The 13548-nt window shown below is 39.6% G+C and overlaps 1 protein-coding gene across 2 annotated transcripts in view; it reads left to right on the top strand.

Moving 5' to 3' along the window:
• The first annotated feature begins 516 nt into the window (after positions 1-516).
• LOC133129782 (estrogen receptor beta-like) overlaps positions 517-13548 on the top strand; it is a 48750-nt gene continuing 35718 nt past the window's right edge. The window contains exon 1 of one of the 2 annotated variants that reach the window (XM_061244074.1): positions 517-783. The gene's annotated coding sequence lies outside the window, so the exon portion shown is untranslated. Of the gene's footprint in view, positions 784-13317; positions 13423-13548 lie in introns of those variants that run through there. The other variant, XM_061244075.1, reaches the window with a different exon arrangement.

The following is a 13548-nucleotide window of genomic DNA, read 5'->3' as shown; positions in this document are numbered from 1 at the left end:
AATGTGAGACAAATGTGCACATTAACCACATACAGAAGGGTACTTACTGGCTTTAGTAAATATTCAGCTGTTTGATTGTTTACGGGAGACTGCAAAGCAATCCATTCCTGACTAAGTTGTTGTTATTAATTGTTGGTTCAGATATGCATAGTAGTGAAGTCGATTTTCTCAGATTTTCAGATTTCAGTCAGAAAATTACACGCCACTTTCTAAAAGAAATACAGTACAGCCTATTACTGTATTTCTGTCTAATTAAATGTGGCTATAGTATTTACATTATTTGCACTGTGAGTGTAGATGCAGATGAGACCGCCTCGCTCTTAGTGAATAGGAATGTACGCTGTAAAAATAGGCATTTCTCGTTCCGCACTCGGGACAAGGTTGCAAGTTCAAGGAATTACTAAGGAGGTTTCCGAGTGGGTGTGGTAAATGACGTTGATAAGCATGGAGATATTCAGCCGCGTAGGATAAAGCCAACTGCACGGAAAGTGAATACCGCATTATTGGATGGTGACAACAGAAATCAACAGCCTTTGGTGTTTATTATAGCATTCTCTTCAGAGCGTTTGATAGTAGCCTACTTGTTTTCTATATCCGTGAAATAGAACGTTTAAAGAGCGGACCCTTTTTGATTTTTCGTTTCGTGTCACACATTAGGCTTCGGTAAACTGGTAGCTGTTTATTGTATGAAGTAACCTTACCACAGAACTGTACATCATCCTCTGAATATCGGTTTTACTTGTTTTTCTGAGCCACGACTACTGTTTACGTCTGCGGCAACAGGTAAGTTTGGTCTTTTGCGAATTCAGTACAATGCCCGGTTGTATCTGCAATGGTTACATTTCGCAACTTAATGAAAGAAAAACATGTCTTTAGCTTTAGGTAACTTTGGCGTGTGCCATGTTTACGTTTTTTTACTCATTTTCAGAATATTATTTGAAGATAACGGGTTTCCTTTATAGGTTACTAAATCAAGAAAAGTGGTAAGATCGCCCTACAGTTGACAGAAATTACAGTTACAATACAGTTCAGTTGTGAAACTCACTATAAGGTATTATTTTTCTGCATGTAGGCTACTAGGCCTATGTATGCTATAGCAAATCTCGCAGTTGCAGCAGAAACGTTTGTAGACTACAAGTTTAGATCTATAGGCTGAGTAAGTTGTGTATCCTATGATTGTCTTTGTAAACACATACATTCAGGCGCGCGCACACATAATGCACACACATGCGCGTGTAGGCCTATACACCTATTAATCATTTTATTGTTTTATTTTATACATGTTTGAAAATTAATAATTTTTGACATTTTATTTAATATTTTAAGTATCTATTCTTCCCACAAACATATTTTGAAAAAAGCACAGCGTTATGTCTTGACAGATACTCTAGTCTGACGGACATTTAAAGGGGCAAGCTGAAACATATGCGGAATTATAATAGCATTTTCTTTTAAAACGTATTGTAACTTCTTTTTGACTTTTCGTTTCATTCATCATTAATCTTTTAAAGCATTTCAAGACTGGGAGAAAAATATACTATGCTGATGATGTTATTAGCGATCTAATGTTCCCAGAGCAGTATTGTGAATTGAATAATGCTGCTCTGGGCTCATTATGGTTTTGTTTTGGCAAAACAATTAATTGCATGTTGGCAGTATACATGGTCAATAAGCAAAATACAGAAACGTAAATTGGATTTTCAGGAGGTGTATATGTAAAGAACTTTGTAACAATTGCACTACAGTTAATGTTAAATGGCACACAAGGCCCTTGTAACAACAGTATATTATAACAACAGTTACAGACAAACTGCTCTGAGATAAATTAGATGGGATCCTAGATTTACCTCTTTTGTCTGTTTTTCAGTTTCAATTATGAAAAGTTATATACCTTATATTTTAAATATTGCTAATGTCATATACTGTGTGGTTATGCACAGACCACATTGTATGTTAAAATTACACTGGCATAGGAACGTCATGTATTCAAAAATATATATCAGTAGTCAGTCTTTGCACATATTGGGAACAAAACAATTGACATGCATTTCATTTAATATATTTTTTCACCTGTTTCTTATATGACCATAATCCATAATACATGAACCTATATTATTGAATTTCCATTTCCTGTGTTCTAATATATACTTTTATGGTGCAGTTTGTAACGGATGCACATTCCTGAATGTCAAGGACAAATCTCTGGAACGGGGATCTCCTTTTGCCCCACTCATCTCAGACCTTCCAAGAAAATCCCCCCCCCCCCCCCCCCAAACACACTCACAATCTACTTTATTCCCCTTACAGTGGCTTTAATATCTCAGTTCAAAAGTGGCTCATTTATCAAAGCTATGTTTCAATAGAGTCAGTCTGTTGTGTAGCAATCCTAAACTGTACGCTGTGTTCTAATGGATTAAAACAATATTCAACCAGGCCTGCAGTTTGCATAAATCTCCCCAGCAGACAGCTTGAATCCAAGCTGTACTGCCGCTGTACTACTGTAGACGGATTCTTTATAATTCTGCTTGCCCCTATCCAATGTGCATTGTATACTAAAATTGTATACAGTGGGCTCCAGAATTATAGGCACCCTTGATAAATATGCCCAAAAAATTCTGTAAACAAAAACAAAATCATAGTTATTGACATAAGCTTTATTTTCCAACATGTGTAAAGCAGTGTTCTTTATTAATGATTCAATGGTATCAACCAAAAATACTAGGTATTGTTTATTGTGCTCAGTAAGGGCTGTCTTTGTGCCATCCTTCCAAAGAGTTTGTTGGTATGGAGGTGCAATTTTTTTTTTATGACTTGGTGACCCCAAGACACAACCGATCTCTCCAATTCTTAAATTGTGATCCTTGGGTTACTTATGGCCTCCCTCACCTTCCTTACCATCCGTGGGGATAATATGCACTTACATCCTCTTCCTGGCAAGTTTGCAACCATTCCAGATGTTTTATGCCTTTTTATTATTGCCCTTACAGTGCTAAGTGGTATGTTGAACCATTTGTGTATTTTTTGTACCCATTATCTGACTTGTGATGGTCAATTACCATCTGTGTATTCTGAATTGACAGTTCTTTGGCTTTTCCCATGCTGATGGTTTACAAAGGGATTTTGCATGCTTTTTACCTCTTTTCTATACTTTTTACCTCTTTTATAGTATAAACAGGAAGTGATGGAATGACACAATGTAGTTTCTTTAGACTAAGATTAACTAAATTAAGTTAAATTGTATTGCCAATTTCACTTTGTTTCATTTGATAATTGTTAGGGGTGCCAATATTGTGTAGCTCCCAGTAAAAAATTTTACTTTTCCCATATGTTTGAACATAAAACATAGATCATAAAACATAGGGTGGCCTGTAGCGTAGTGGCTAAGGTAAAGGACTGGGACACGCAAGCGTCAGTGGTTCTAATCCCGGTGTAGCCACAATAAGCTCTGCACAGCTGTTGGGCCCTTGAGCAAGGCCCTTAACCCTGCATTGCTCCAGGGGAGGATTGTCTCCTACTTAGTCTAATCAACTGTACGTCGCTCTGGATAAGGACGTCTGCCAAATGCCAATAATGTAATGTAATTATCCATGTTGTTTAATATATGCAGTCTTTTTTCCCCTTTTTATTACAATAATTTTGGAGTCCACTGTATATCAGGTCATGTGTCGTATCTGGCCAAAGCTCTTGTCCTCACTAAGTGATATCTTGTGCACCCACATTTTGGATATCAGTCCTGAACTTGCCAATACCCAACTGTGGCCAGGAATACTGCTGTGTGACAATGCAAGAACCCTGAAATCACTTTATTTGGTTGTAGTTCTCCAAAAGAAAAGAGAGTGCACATACATTCCGTAAATATTTCACTGGGTGCAGAGTGCAGGGTGCAAGTTTTTTCCCAATAATTAACTTTATTATTTTTCCACATTAAGCATCTCAAGATAAGTGACATATAGAAAAAACACAACAATTCAAAAGCATTTGTAGTACACAAACATTACCACATTGACATTCAAAGATTTGGAATTTATTGAGTTTTGATGTTCAAACAAGTGAAAAATAGACTGTCTGCCCTGTTTCATCTGTCATGTCAGTTTTCTGTCATGGCCTGTATTCAGCATTAGTACACTGCTCTCTGAGGTTGAGAAAAGGTCTGTATAACTGCAGTCCATTGTAAAAAATAAGGATGCATCATATAGATATTGTAACCAACATTCGTGTGGCCGATGTTGACACCACACTGTTTTACATTACAGCACATACAAGCTGGAGCCAAGTTTCCACATTTAAGGAATATGTGAGCATGGATGGACACATACAGTATGAAGAGAAGGTTTTCAACTTGCTTACTTTATTTTTTAGAGGACAGTATGAGACCAGAGAGATGTTGAGTCTCTGTAAAGCTTTACTTTACAAAGTTTTGGCTGGTAAATATGATTCCTTAAAAATAATAAAAGAGGTTCAGGTGACTATAATTAGGATATTCCGGGAGCATGATTACTTTTTTACATCATCATCAGTACATCAAATGTGTTGCCTGTATGCAGTATGTTGCGGCATCATGCTGACCATATAACTTTAGCCTGAGCTGATGAAGATAAGATTGTTTTAAGCTATTATCAGCTGATATAAAACACCGCCCCAATATTATCACACTCCCCTAATAAGGACAAGTGCTTCAGTGGGAGGTGACACTCTGGATTTGTGGCATTAATAAATTAACACAAAACCAAGATTTCTGTGTTTTATTGACACTGTAGTTCTGGTCTCCTTTTGTGCTCACACAAAACCTATGAATAAGTGAAATCAGAAACCTTTGAAGTCAGTTTCCTTGCTGGCTCCCTCTAGTGGCTAATATGTAACATTAAGAAAGCCGACTACCTCACATACTGTAGGAGCAGGCTGCAGTAAGAATTGGAGAGTGAATCTCCATGTAGTCCAAAATGGGTGAGTGAATGATTGACTGAATAAGATAGCTTTAGCATTTATGGAGTTCATGAAGCCTGCTTGCCCATTACCAGCCAGTGGCCAGGTGGAAATTGCCTTATCTCTGATAAAATATGGTGGTGCAACTCTGCCTGAGAAAACTGTAAATGGCTTCTCTAGAGCCAAGATATGCTGTAGTTATGGACATGAGTACATACGGGCCAAATGGAATACTCTAGGATTGACGGCAATTAAGAGCATACTGTTATTCTAAATGTAAATATAATCTTACCCATGAACCTTTTATGAACCTTTTTCTCAAAATATTAGGACTATTTCCTTCCTACCTTCAGACTTTGCACTACCACTATGCCCCACAAAACACAAGGTGGTTCCATGTACAGTGAGGTCCATAAGTATTTGGACAGTGGTACAATTTCCGTTCTGTTGGCCCTGTACTCCAGCACATTGGGCTTAAAATGAAGCAAGGTTAAAATGCATACTGTTACCTTTAATTTGAGGGTATGCACATCCATATTGGGTAATGCATGTCAGAATGACATCCCTTTTTATACATAATCTCCCCATTTTAGGGGACCAAAAGTAATTGGACAGTTGGCTTCTCAGCTGTTTCTGATTAGACCAGTGTATTCAATCGCTTCCTTAGTGCAGATATAAGGTGTGCAGTATTGAATCTTGATTTGAAGTTTTTCATTGCCTTTGGACTCTGTTATTGGAAAGTTCAGCCAAGGAAGCCATTATGTGGTTGAGAAATTGGAAAAATAGTCAGAGACATAGGCCAAACAATAGCCTTACCAAAATAAACTATTTGGGCAGTTCTTGTTCAGTCATCACAGAACAACCTAGTGAAATAAGTGGCAGACATTTTCGGTATTGTTTTACTGGGAGGCTTGGTTACGGTCTAATTGGCACACTCTTTTAGACACTCAAGCTTCCCACTTTATGTGTTTTTTTCCAGTGAAGTATGATAGTCAGGTGTGTTGGCTCTGGTGACAGGCAAATTGTAAGTCCTTCACAACACCACCTAATGAGGCTGTGTGCCAGGCACTATTCAAATATCAGTGCTCCTTTGTTAACCAGTATTCAGGATATATTTAACCTTGTTGAAAGAGAAATGACACTTTCTCACCGGCTTTTTAAGGTGGAGGTGGAGGTGGCGGGGTCGCCTTCATCCTTGTTGTGTGGTAAAGGATGTGCCATTGCTCCTGAAATGTAGCTGAAAGGTAGGAGCCTGCCAGGTTGATGGACAAGTGTTGCAGTGTAACCAGCTCTGTGGATTCAGTGCCAGTTTGGTTGGTTTTGAAGCAGCAGGTAAAAGTTAATTGTTGCATGTTTCTACATTTCCGGATCATTTTAAACAGCATAGTTGTCGGTTTTAATTATGAATTCATATCTGTAGAAGGCTGCAAACAGCCATCGCTACGATTGCTTGCACTACTAAACTTCCTGTGTGGTGTGTGCACCATCACCTTCACTGCGATACCTATAGTATTTTGAGCAGTTTCTATAATTAGTTTGGCTGATATTAATTTGGCTGCATTTGATAAAAGTGCTTTGATGGAATGACATCCATCATAGCAATCCAGGCTGTCCTGAGAGGGGTAAGATATGCTGTTCCATACTGTCACAGTGATAATGAAAATTGAATGTGTAATGTGTGAATTCTTTATAATGACCAAACTATCTGTGCACTATCTCCTATTTTTCACCTAATTATGACTGCTCACTTGCATGACTGCAGTTCACCAGAAAAGCTGCACAGCAGTTGCTCTGGGAGACTGCAGCACTTTCGCCATTGTTGCAGGCTGATTGCAAACACTTAATCAGCTAGAGGAGATTCTTTTGAAGTGTGATTCTGTCCCAGCTGGCATGACACAGTGGGAAATAGAGTTTTTTTTTCAGTGGATTCCTGACCACATGGAGCATTGAGAACTCTTAAAATTTGATTCTTGGGCCTTGTCGCCTACATTGAGATCGAGTGCTTTAACCAGACACATCATGTAGGAAGCCTAGAAAGTCTAGAATCCATTGCTGAACTTCTCCTTCCTTCTCACAAAGTGTGTTGTTACTCATTTTTCAAAACGTTATTTTTGATGACTTTAGCTTCAGCTACAGCTATACAGTCTTCATCTCTACCTTGTGTGTTTTGCAGATTCGTGTTTAAATGTATATTGCTATCAGTGTGTTACCTTGCACTATCAAGAAGTGCTGGATCAACTGACCTCTGGGACATTCTGGGACAGGAACAAAGTTTCATGGACCCACTCGTATGGGTGGTGGAAAATGTCAAAACATTGCCTAAATAATCACCAAACGTGTGATGTGACAAATGCATCAAGCAACACGCGCACATGTGATTGCAATTCTGGGCAAACAGCAATGCTTGGAATTGCTTGTCGTCTGACTTCTGCCTCAAGTCAGACGTCATGTAAGATGTTGCAATTCCGTACATAACTTATTTCATACATCACTTAAGATGCAATTCTGCAAGTGTTTGTTCATTACATTACATTATTGGCATTTGGCAGACGCTCTTATCCAGAGCGACGTACAGTTGATTAGACTAAGCAGGAGACAATCCTCCCCTCGAGCAATGCAGGGTTAAGGGCCTTGCTCAAGGGCCCAACGGCTGTGCCGATCATATTGCAGCTACCCCGGGATTAGAACCACCGACCTTGCGTGTCCCAGTCATTTACCTTAACCACTACGCTACAGGCCGCCCTGTTCAGAATTGCTACATGCAATGTCAGAAAAAGCACTTAAAAAAATGTATATATATAAAAATAAAAAACGTTTGCCTGTCAATCACTGGCGATAATGTTTGGAGGCTGCAGACTCAGGTCACACCCTCTGCCGGGCGCTGGACGTTTTCAGAATGCATGGAAATTAGAAATCTGCGTGCCAATCTTCCCTGCTCTCATATCTTCCCTGTAACTGTGTGTTTTAAATGCAGAACAGTGCAGAGAAGTATAACAGGCTGGTGATCATAAGTGGAGAGTGAATTTAACGCCGCCCCCCCCTCACTGTGGGCTGAATCATTTAGTGAGTAGGTGCATTACAGATATGAACAAGGCTGTCTAGATGGTTGGTAGGTGCATTTTTGTAGATTGAGAAGGTTTTTTGGGAGGTCAAAAAGTTGGTGTTCTCCTCTGCTTTTAGATACCAGTCAGGATTGTGACATCAGTGTGAAAATGCATTCTAAAAAAATGCATTATTTGTGACATTGCACCATGAGGTGTTAAACACACAGGAAGTTGCATGTAAAAGCTGTCGCATCTTCAACGGTTCATGTGTGTGCATTTGGCCTTCCCTTGCCACCACACACCTCCTGCCAATTTTATAGCTTTGTGGTTTTTCTGTATCAAATTTCTGTACGCTTGTTGTATCCCTGCAAAAGTGTTCTTGTGGTTAATGCATTACAGACCAAACTGTATGTAACTGGATCAGGCAATGCAACACGTTTCTGAAATGTGCAAAGTGATTATTACTTTCACAATGAAGGTATTAAGGTATTTTATTTGTTTGTTGTGTGGACATATTTCCACAGTGTTTATTATTTTTACAATGTGTTGTCTCTGTAATTCTTTGTAATCGGCTTAATGTAAATCACTTTGAGCTACATTTTATGTATGCAAAGTGCTATATAAATAAAGTTTATTATTATTATTAGTCCTGCAAAATGACATAAAATTATTATTGACTTCACGGTATATGTAATTTACAGAGAATATCAGTGTACTGAATATATCTTAGCATCTCTGGGCGCTCCCTGTCTTAGTACATTCCTCTACGCTTGCGGCACACACTGTCTGTTGTTTTACGGAATTAATTACAGCCAGTAGGGCAGCACAGATGGTGCAGTGGGTAGCACTGCTGCCTCACAGCAAGGAGGTCCTGGGTTTGAATCCCGGGGCCTCTCTGTGTGGAGTTTGCATGTTTTCCCCATGTTCACATGGGTTTCCTCCAGGTACTCCAGTTTCCTCCCACAGTCCAAAGACATGGAGCAGGCTGATTGGAGAGTCCAAAATGCCCGTAGGTATGAGTGTGTGTGCGCCTTGCGATGGACTGGCAACCTTTCCAGGGTGTATTCCTGCCTTTCGCCCAATGTATGCTGGGATAGGCTCCAGCCCCCCTGTGACCCTGTTCAGGATAAGCAGGTTAAGATAATGGATGGATGGAATTACAGCCAGTAAATGTTTGCCCATTCTCTCCTCACTCATGTGTTGTAAGTTAAAATTATGTTTGAAACATCTCCCATGGTTATCGTTCCGACAATTGTAGTGTATGTTACGCGCATTGATATTTGTTGGATGTTTTAGGTGTGAAAAAAATTCAACACACCTGTTCGATCTGTTCTCGTTAGCAAGGTTATACGAAATTATGCACACCCACGTGACACGTCTCGGCCAATCATAATGTCGTATTTGCCCAAGGGGGTCGGTTATTTTTCATTGCCATAGTATAAAACATGAGATGCATCGCCTGCAAACTATCTAATAACATTAACACACCCACTGACCATCTAAGCCCTCAGTTAGATGGTTAGTGTTATGTTGTTTGTTTGCTTGATTTTAATGTGCGATGTACATTAAAAGCGCACAGCGAGTTTGGTCAGGAAACTCTTGCTGCTGCTGATCATTGCAGCCATAGGCATACTCAACCATTCAGATACCTGGATCACAAATGGAGCACCTAACCCAAGAGTCAGACCTGCTATATAGCTCATTGCCTGTGCTGTTCTTTGTACGTATGCTCCGCTCACTGGTCAAACATATGCTGCACTAACAATTGTTCTAAGAACTGCTCAGTTTTATTTGTGTGTAGACTTAGCTTTCTTAGCTTTTGTCAAGGCAAAGGTCCTCGGAGTTTACCAGAAGTAGAATTCTGCGATTGCTGTGTAATGCTAAGTGACGCCAATTTAACTATTCCTTCCTGGAATTAAACAACACAGAAATATAACATTTTTTGAACCAAGATCTACTTTTAAAGTTGCTAGTCAAATAGGGAGGCGTAGCCATTACTGATAGCCTACCGATGTATTTAATATGCACACAACAATAATCCAGATATATAAAGGTATAATAAAAGGTAGTTCTCTAACTTTCTCTAACTAAAAGTTAGAGAACCTTGTAGGGAGGCCACAAGGTAGTCATCCGTCATTGTGGATCTGTAGTTTGAATTTTTATGTGAGAGTAAGCAGACTCCCACAAATAGGTCATCCAAAAAGTTCAAGGCACATTTTCTGAGGTTGGGATACTTTTGTTCCAGCAGTAGGTTCCAGAACTCTCCATTCATGCCAGGTCTTGCCCTGGATTTTATCTCAATGTCATTTTGTAGTGTGAGAATCTCATTCTCAACAGCAGAGCTATCCAGGTGGAACAGTGATACTACTTTGGAGGCAATGCAATCCACATCAATACTTGCACCAAATGGAAAATACAGATAATTGGCAACAGGCACGATGGATGCAAAGTCAGCAAAGCCCTACTCAGATTCTGACAAGATGCTCTGAATTTGCTCCTCATTATGTGCACTGTCAAGCTGCATAAAGTCTCTGCCCTGACGTTTAAGTTATGCCTGCATGCGAGGAAAGTTACGCAGGTCACAGCGTTGTGGCCTACTTCTCAACAGTTGTAGCTTGCTTTTAAAGGAATAAACCAACATTATACCTTTTTTTCAACTTACTCAGACTTAGACGAGATGTTCGGTTTCTATGTTAGCATAACATGTTAGCTTAGCATAAAAACTTGAAGCCTATAGGAGTCAGTAGCCTTCAAAGTGAATAAATACATCTTACAGCAACACTGAAGCTGTCTTATTTACACAGGTATCATGAGTATTTGAAATAAAATAAAAATTCAAAAACGAGAGACGTTGTTTTTGGAGAAGTTCAGCACAGTGATCCACGCACCTTCTGGTAGAGCTAGATACATGTGTGTTCAGGAAGGATACATGTGTGTTCCCACACAATGCTTGCTGGTGAATTATACAATGATAATTAAGGAAGTCCGGGAAAGATTAACTTTGTTTGCACAATGCAATGAACCCACTAGTAAGGCCTACCATCGCTGGAGCACCATCAGTTGTGATGGAGGTGAGCTTAAAGAGGGGCAATTTGCTCTTGTTAACAAATTCCATGAAAGCATGGAAAGCCCCTCTAGTGTGTGTCCTTTCAATGGCCAAATGACTGAGCTACATCCACTATTTCAGTTGACTCATCAAACTGCAGATAAGAGAAATGGACTTCAAATTTGAGTAAACAAAAAAAAATCATTCTCTCGATCATGGAGAGCTCTCAACTTCTCCAGTTTGACACTGACAGCTATTAGTGTCAGCGAGTCCCTAGCAACACAATGCGCCTAGCGACAACTGGCCAGTAGCTGGTAGCCTACTGTACCCAGCATGCACACCCAAAACTGTGATTTGTTATTTATTGGTAGTTCAAGCAGTTCCAAGTCTTATTTATAGTACATGTAAAAGTGTTACGTTATACATTTGATACATCTGATGATTTTGGCCTTCTTGATGTATGTGCTATAATGTTGTTGTCACCATCGTGTTGAAGTGTGTCTGGCAGGATAGGACACTTGAAGTTCCATGGTGGAAAAGGAGACCGGGTGCAGGAAAACGCTGATATACCTGTCTGTTGTACAATTCTATTTTATATTGGCTGCACCTCTCGTGATTGACTGGGAATCATAAGACGCTCTACCAAAACCAGCATGTTCATAAGTGTGATCTGTTTTAGCCTCCTCAAAAGTGCATTATGTAGCATACAGTGAGGGCTGTAAGTATTTGCAGACTGTCACCTTTAATGTGGGGGCATGTACATCCATTTTGGGTCATCCTTCTAGAAATTACAACCCGTTTTATACAAAGTCCACCCATTTTGGGAGACCAAAAGTAATTTAACAGTTGGCTTGTCAGCTGCTTCTGATTCACAAGGAGAAAATATGTCTGTCTTTCCTGTGTCATTCCTTTTACTATTGGTATTCAGTAATCAGACCAAAAAATGTATGACTGTCTAAATACTTTTGGACCTCACTGTACATTAATTAATTTAGTCAACCAATAGGATGTATTTATTACCAACAAATGTGATATCAGAGTGAGAAAATGTGAGGACTGAAGATATTAAGTCAGATTATCTCACTACATCCATCTCACTACTTTATGGAAATGTTTCTGAATTAGCCCATGAGAGATGCAACCAACTGGCAATAGAATGCAGGCTGAGTAGCAGTATGTGAGTTGAATAAGTGTCTGTATTGCACACATCAGGATTCAGGAATTACAGTAAACTGTTGTTTATATGAGATGTTTACTTGTTGACGTTGACTGATGACAGATGAGCAGCTAAGCTTTCACAATTGTCTCAATGCCGCCGTGTTCTTTCCTACCTCTACTCATCTCCTTGATCCCCTCCTTTCCTCCTCATACTTCCTGGTAGGAGATGATTGGTAGTTGGGGAGTGGAAGAGTGGAGGAAAGGTGAGGAGTAAAAAGTAATGGGATGCACCCCAAGAGTCAGGCCCCTCCTATGTGCCTAAAACAGATCCATTCAGTGCCAAACCTAAGTAATTGTTTTGCATATTCATGAAAATATTTAAATATGCCAGTTTTATGCCAATATGCCAATGCCTGATTTAAGTATATAGTAGTAATTACAAATACTGAATTACATTTATTGCAGAACATGGTCAGTATGCACTCTATTAGAGTTGAATTAACACATTTTACTGTGTACGTATTGATTATTGCATTCTTAAACAACTGTATGGGAAACCCTTACGTTTTAAATGACCATGTATTTGCTGTCGTAGTCTCACTTGGTCAGTCATTGTTACTGGTTACCTTCTATCCGAGTTTAACTTGATCGGTATGGTAGTACACTAATACATTTTTTGAACTCTTTTGCACCTGTTCCGCTCGCACACAGTCGTCGCAGTCGCGGTGGAGTAAAATTCCGTACGCGATTGTCAAGTCGTCTACCGGACTGATTCCTGAAGTACAGTTACAGGTCGCGTAGCCCGTGCTGCAATTTTCTGAAAACTCGGCAATGATTAATATCAAAATGTGTTGTACGGGCTATGCCGTGCTTATATTTTCCGAAGACTTTAACCGAAACAATAAAGCGAAGAAATAAGCCGTCCGCACTTGCAGTAGATGAATAGCTTCGTCTAAAAACTAAAATGTTAATGTCTGATTTGTGGGCGCTTGTTTTCTGGCAACGTAACTTTTCCCTAGGTTTTTATACCAGTTCAGCAGTGTTCAGACAGCTGCTTTGGGACCGAGTCCAGGACGTTATACGCCTACCCGGTGACCAAACAGACAGCCTATCGTCCATGTCAAAAAGACGGGGTACTGTAGGCGACAAAAACAGATAGGCTACGTGTGTTTTTACAGTTGAAGGATTGATCATAGGGAGTGTGGTTTCAATCTATTCCGCGCTGCACTAGGTAAAAAGTATCACCTGCAGGTAAGCGAATTACTTGTGCTTAATGTTATTTTAAAGATCTTATGATACGATGGAGAATAGTGGCATAGATCATTAGCGATTAAAGTAACGGTGCGTGTGTTGAATAGCGGGCTACAGCCGAGCCAA

This window comes from Conger conger, chromosome 5 (assembly GCF_963514075.1).
Source record: "Conger conger chromosome 5, fConCon1.1, whole genome shotgun sequence".
Taxonomy (NCBI): domain Eukaryota; kingdom Metazoa; phylum Chordata; class Actinopteri; order Anguilliformes; family Congridae; genus Conger; species Conger conger.
This window is presented reverse-complemented; position numbering and strand designations above follow the sequence as displayed.